Raw genomic sequence first — 6,858 nt, forward strand, 5'->3', positions numbered from 1 at the left:
TCCAAATTTTGGTGATCCAAGGGATAACTCTTAGGGTTGTGTGGTAGAGTGAGAAAGTAGGATGAGACTGAAATAGAGATGAGCAGGAGGGATATGGGAAGATTCCAAGATAATACAAATAAAGTTTTCATATATTTGGCAGGCTCACTTTGTAGCTGAAAGTGTCATATAATACTTCTGTTTATCTGTAAAATGGTAATAATAACAATTTCTACTTCACAGATGGTTCTGAGGATTGAATTCATATATGTAAAATGCTAAGAATGGTTGACTTATATAATCATTTTTTACCTTAGAATTTTCACATGAGAGGAAGCATGGGTATTAGTTATTCTAACCCTCTACTTCTACAGATGAGGAAAATAAGGTCAAGAAAAATGCAAAGTTTGGCACAAAGTTGACAGCTAGCTAGTGGGTGGACCAGGTCTAGTGTTCAGCTTTCCCAGTACTCCACTTATCCTCATTCAGGGATACCATACTGCCATTTTTATGTGAACTGTATGTAAACCAATGTTATCCAGTCATAGCCTAGATTTTCTCCTGATTTTACTCCATTGCTATAATCTGACATGTCTCATAAGTGCTACTCCAAAGAAGAGTCATGTGCTGGAGAATTTGCATTCTCTTGAGAGAAGCCAAGATATTGTGGCAGGATTTGGCCTATTGGTTTAATTTGGAAAGTTGCACATAACTTTCTGGTATGCCACAAATTAAAGTAGAATTACTATAATTTAGTTCCTAAGAGTACTATGTGAAATCAAATTATATTGCATTACTATTGCTGTAGCTGTCCTTAAAAAATATTTTTTTACACCAATAGCAATATATGGAGAAATTCAGACCCAGTCAAATGCAGCCAGAGTTTATGTTTGTCATAAGTAGAGAAGAATGTCTTGAATGTAATAAGTTGTTTGGGCAGATCTGTTTTTGTCTGCTGTGACCGACTGTCCATTATATCTGTGTCCATTATGGACAGCATACAATTTAAGAGCAGTGGTTTGTGAAGAATGAAGCAAATGCCAAAATTGTGAGGGAAACCCAAGTTATTCTGTTAACCAAATACATCTTAAAATACTTTTAATTTTTCAAGAACCTACTAATCTCTGCATACTTGGCTTTACAATGTTACAAAATAAAAATACTTTATTCAACTAAAATATATACTTCATAGGGGAAAAATCTTTTTCCCCTCAGGAATACTTAACTTAAAAATTAAATTTTGTGTTGAGAAGATTTCAGAGAAATCTATTCCTTTGTTTTTCATATAATTATAGGTGATAGGTTTAAGACAGTATCTCATCTTTCTGTGAAAGCATAGAAAAATTATGTAAAGTGTAAAATAATGGCAAAGAGAAAGTGCTTCTGAGGGAGGGGAGGTGAGAGCAGGAGAGAGAAGTGACATTTCCCAAGACTAGGATGAGTTCAGATGTCTGCACGTTCCTCAAGTTTTGGAGACCTGTGTTTATATGTCACACCACATTTAGGTTCAGGTCCTCAGGGCAGTGGCTGAATGAAGCATGTAAGAAGGGCAGCCCCAAGGTACCTGGACTCAGCCTCAGCAAAAATTCCAGTGGCCATTATCACACAGGAACAGCAGAAGTGTTAGACTTCACTGAGTCCTGCAGGCTTGGACAAGGGCACAGTAGAAGTGATCACTATGGCCCAGAGATCACAAGGTCCTTTGCATATGTTTTACTCTGCTTTGCACACCTGCATTTTTTTTTAAAAATGTTGTAATACTACAAAGGGATCCCCATAATGACTGAGGTTGAAATTCCCTTTTGCCTAAGATGGGCTTGGAATTATATTTCTAGGGAAAAACTAGCTCAATGGAGAGCATATATAGAAGACAAACAGATGTTTGCAAAATAGATGACTCAAAAAATATATATCTAATATGTTTTACCGTCTTTAAGTTATCTAACAGTTTTGTTGAGTTTGATTAATTAGTAATTGACTGAAGAAATTAAATAAAAAAAGTATAGATCTGTTAAAAAGTTAATTCAGAATGTTGAAAATACAGGTATGCTTAGATTTATTTTTAATATTTTTATCAAATTTATTAAAGTATAAATATAAACTAAATATAATACAACTCCCATTTTAAATGTATAAGTTATGAGTTTTAATTTAAAAAATGTACAGCTATAACACCACCACAATCAAGGCATACAACATTTCCATCACTACTCCAAAATTTTTACCTGTCCTTTGGTAGCCAGTTCTTTTGCTTAACCCTACCCCAGGGTAACCACTGATATGCTCTGCATTACTACAATTTTCTCTTCTTTACAATTTCCAGGATATAGTCTTTTATGTGACTTCTATCACTTAGCATATTAATGTTTTTGAGATTCATTAATGCTGTTGCACTTATCAGTAGTTTTGCAAGGAACTATAAATAGTTTGGAATTTTACTATGCTTGCAGGTAAGTGTGCCACAGTTTCACAGGATTCTAACAGAAGACACTAGACTGCTGAGTCAGAGACTTTATTATTCATGGCACAGCAGGAAGTTTGAGCTTCCTCATGTTCTTTTTCACATCTAAGTCCTCTGTGTCATAGGGGAAGACCTGTGAGCTTATGAATCTGCCAGCAAATCTGCTAGCAAACTTGCCTTGTTTTATTTTTTTTAATATGAAATTTATTGCCATATTGGTTTCCATACAACACCCAGTGCTCATCCCAACAGCTGTCTTCCTCAATACCCATCTCCCACCCCCCATCAACCCTCAGTTTGTTCTCAGTTTTTAAGAGTCTCTTATGGTTTGGCTCCTTCCCTCTCTAACCTTTTTTTTTCTTCCCCTCCCCCATGGTCTTCTGTTAAGTTCTCAGGATCCACATAAGAGTGAAACCATATGGTATCTGTCTTTCTCTGTATGTCTTATTTCACTTAGCATAACACTCTCCAGTTTCATCCACGTTACTACAAAAGGCCATATTTCATTCTTTCTCATTGCCACATAGTATTCCATTGTGTATATAAACCACATTTTCCTTACCCATTCATCAGTTGATGGACATTTAGTCTCTTTCCATACTTTGGCTATTGTTGAAAGTGCTGCTATAAACATTGGGGTACAAGTGCCCCTATGCATCAGCACTTCTGTATGCCGTGGGTAAATTCCTAGAAGTGCTATTGCTGGGTCATAGGGTAGATCTATTTTTAATTTTTTGAGGAATCGCCACACTATTTTCCAGAGTGGCTGCACCAGTTTACATTTCCATCAACAGTGCAAGAGGGTTCCCATTTATCCACATCCTCTCCAGCATCTATAGTCTCCTGATTTGTTCATTTTAACCATTCTGGCGTGAGGTGGTATCTGAGTGTGGTTTTGATTTGTATTTCCCTGATGAGGAGTGACGTTGAACATCTTTTCATGTGTGTGTTGGCCATCTGGATGTCTTCTTTAGAGAAGTGTCTATTCATGTTTTCTGCCCATTTCTTCACTGGATTATTTGTTTTTTGGGTGTGGAGTTTGGTGAGTTCTTTATAGATTTTGGATAAAGCCCTTTGTCCGATACGTCATTTGCAAATATCTTTTCCCATTCCATTGGTTGCCTTTTAGACGAAATGGATAAAGGACCTGAATGTGAGACAGGAAACCATCAAAACCCTAGAGGAGAAAGCAGGAAAAAAACCTCTCTGACCTCAGCCGCAGCAATTTCTTACTTGACACACCCAAAAGCAAAGGAATTAAAAACTTGCCTCGTTTTAACATCATCTTCATTATGCTAGTCAGGAAAAAGCCGCACAATACAGACACTGTCTCTGTTCTCCCAAGCTTTTTGCCCACAACCATCCTTTAAATGACAATCTGGGAAAAAGTTGCCACTGGAAGTGTAGAAACCTTGTTTGATGGAGAACTGTCATCAAACAGTGTTGCTGTATACTACTTCACCCTGTGGATTTACAACAATATATTTATCCATTCACCAGCCAATGAGCATTTTGGTTGTTTGAGGGTTTGGCTAATAAAGCTATTTTAAATATTCATGTAAATTTTTTGTGTAGACATATGTTTCATTTCTACTAGTAAGCTTGTAGATGTGGTATTTCTGTGTCATAGAGTAACTACATATATATTTTTTTGAGAAAGTACCAAAATAATTTACAAAGTGGTTATCATTCTGCACTTCCAGCAGCAAAGTACAGAGTTCAATTGTACATCTAAGTCAATGTTTTAATTTAAGCTCCTTTATGTATGAATTAGTATCTTATTGTTGTTTTAATTTGCATTTTTAAGGAATAAAAATGTTGAATATCTTTTTATATTATTTGCTATTTTTTACCTTATTTGGTTAAGTTTTCATTCAAATCTTTCTTTTTAAGAATCTAGTTAATTGTCTTAACATTGAGTTGTAATTGCTGACCAAGACTCTCTTTGACCAAACTTTAGGTAGATTCTTCTGGTCCTCTTTTTGTTTTTTTGTTTTGTTCTGGCTTTGGTTTTTCTTTTTCTTTTTTAAATTTTGATCTGTTTCACACATTAGATTTGTTTGAAGAACAGCTTCCCATGTTTAGAAATTTGGGGAAAAAGGAATCCCTGGACCAGTTGGTCCCTAGAGTGCTAACATCCTGTAGGTCCTGTGTTCAAACTCGTAGGACCTTCCACCTGGCAGGGCCTCCCACAAGCCTTCCCAGAACACCATAGAAGACACTGGGAAAGGAAGAGTGTGGAGCATGGGCTCAGCAGTTGCATCACCCTGGACTCTTCTCTGTACCCATGGGGAGGAACAGCATTCCTAGCAGGATGGCCTCTAGGTGAGGCTTCCTTTTCTCTGTGGCTTGCAGTGTCTGGCCCCACACCTGCACACTCAGGAGCCCTACATCTCCATCCAGTCCCCACTGTTCAGGATGTGCTGTAGCAGACCATGTCCAGCATCTGGTCCTTCTCCTGCACAATATTATAGGAGTCCATGTAGTGCTCCCACTGCTCTTCCACCTTGTCATGTAAGAAACCAATCTTGAGAATGAATGCTCTCCACACTGGTAACCTTATCAGCCATAGTGAGGTCCTCCATGAAGTCTTCCAGCAGGAGGATGTTGGTTTTGTCCAGAAGCTGCTGGAAGTACCTGGAGTTCTTACAAATGGAGCTGTTTTTGTTGTATGTGTGTATGAGCTGACTCCTTGAATCCCTGTCCAAAACTGTCTTTGTCAAAGTCCATGTAGTTAGACACAATGTGGATGCTGGGGCGGAACACCTTTATTTGTCAGATAAGCTCCTCCATGGTATCACCAATGCCTGCCAAAAAGAAAAAAAAGGGAATGTAGTTTTGGTAAAGGGTGTTAAAGAAAGTCTTGTATCCCTCCCTAAGCACTGCATTGTACTGTAAACACCTGGGCGATCTGAAACTTCTAAATCTTCTGCTGGCATGGGAGATCCTGTGCTTTGGCCCACCATTCCACCATATGAGGTAACTTTGATGGTCAGCGTAGGTCAGTCTCAACCGGGTAATAGTGGGGAGGGCGCACTTTGAGTTCCTTCCAGGACTGTTCACTGATAATCTTGCTGTTATCTAAAATGTCATAAGAAGGGAGGGCATCACTTTCCATTATACACAAATGTGCTCCAGATCATGTGACAATCAGAAATGACCTGTAAACGGTCTCCCCTGCCCCTGTAGAAGGATCCCACAATCTCCTGAACCATTCGAACTGCTGCCTCAGGAGGGTGACCTTTAACAGGATCCTCACCTGTCCAGAGATCCAAAACAAACACTGACCCTGGCACCATGCTGAGCCCAGTAAAGCCCGGGATGTCTGGGAAGCATGGCAAGTCCTGGCCAGGGTGGGGAGGGTGGGCAGATGAAGGGGACCCAGGCCTGGCCCAGGTCACCTACTAGAGGAGATGGCAAGGCAGGGCCTAAGATGGCCTGATGGGGCCTTGAGGTGCCATGGGATTGCAGCCTGCATCACGCTGGATGCTTCCTGGTGCCTCACCTCCTCTTCCATGGCACTCCCTCTTTTTGATCAGGCTTCATCACTAGGTCATATCTTTCATATCTTCAGCCTTCCCAGTCCGGTTGTGGTAAGAATGTTGGTAAATTAGTTGACAGAGAATTCTGTATCTTTGGTATCTGATCACCCCTGATATCTAATCAAATTCCTTATCTTCCATTCTTGAAGTCTAAGCCCTTGGTCTGCCTTCAGCAAGAATCTTGTACAGTCAGTTTAGCAAGAATCCCCCTACCCTTGATATCCCCTCATAAGTGATTTTCAGATCTCTTTCAGCTGTAATAGTCCTAACACCATCTGAAATAGTCCTGAATAAAGTCCTCCCTACTGTTTTAATAAGTGGTATATAAACAAGTGGCAAAATAGATAGTCAGTAATCTGATGTATATTTTGAAAATATCTTCTCCAAGTCCTTGCCTTGCATCTTAATTTTTTTATAATTGTCTTCTGCAGTACAAGTTTTAGTTTTATTGAACTAAATAAATTTATAGAATTTATATAAAATAATATATAACAAATATAAATATAATAAACAAATTTATATATAAGTTAAACTAAATTTTAGTTTGATCCATTTTATGAATATTTCTCACATAGTTCAAGCTCTTTGTGTCCTGTTAGAAATCTTTGCCTAACTCGAAGTCTCAAAGATGTTCTCCTGTTTTTTATACAGCTTCAGCTCTTATATATATTTTTTGTTAGATTCTTTTTTTAAAATATAATTTATTGTCAAATTGGTTTCCTTCAGCTCTAATTTAGGTTTAAAATAATTCTGTATTTAATTTTCATATACAATATAAGGTAATATTCAAGATTCTTCCCTTTTTGATATGAATATCCAGTTGCTTCATCAGTATTTATTGAAAGACTTTTCTCTCATTTTTGAAAGGCTTTAATG

General features: G+C 38.0%; 1 pseudogene; it reads right to left on the minus strand.

Annotated features, from left to right (window-relative positions):
- Positions 1–4,818: 4,818 nt before the first annotated feature.
- Positions 4,819–5,558, minus strand: LOC132695411 (7-methylguanosine phosphate-specific 5'-nucleotidase pseudogene; annotated as a pseudogene).
- Positions 5,559–6,858: the final 1,300 nt, after the last annotated feature.

This window comes from Panthera onca, chromosome B4 (assembly GCF_046562875.1).
Source record: "Panthera onca isolate mPanOnc1 chromosome B4, mPanOnc1 haplotype 2, whole genome shotgun sequence".
In the NCBI taxonomy this organism is placed as follows: domain Eukaryota; kingdom Metazoa; phylum Chordata; class Mammalia; order Carnivora; family Felidae; genus Panthera; species Panthera onca.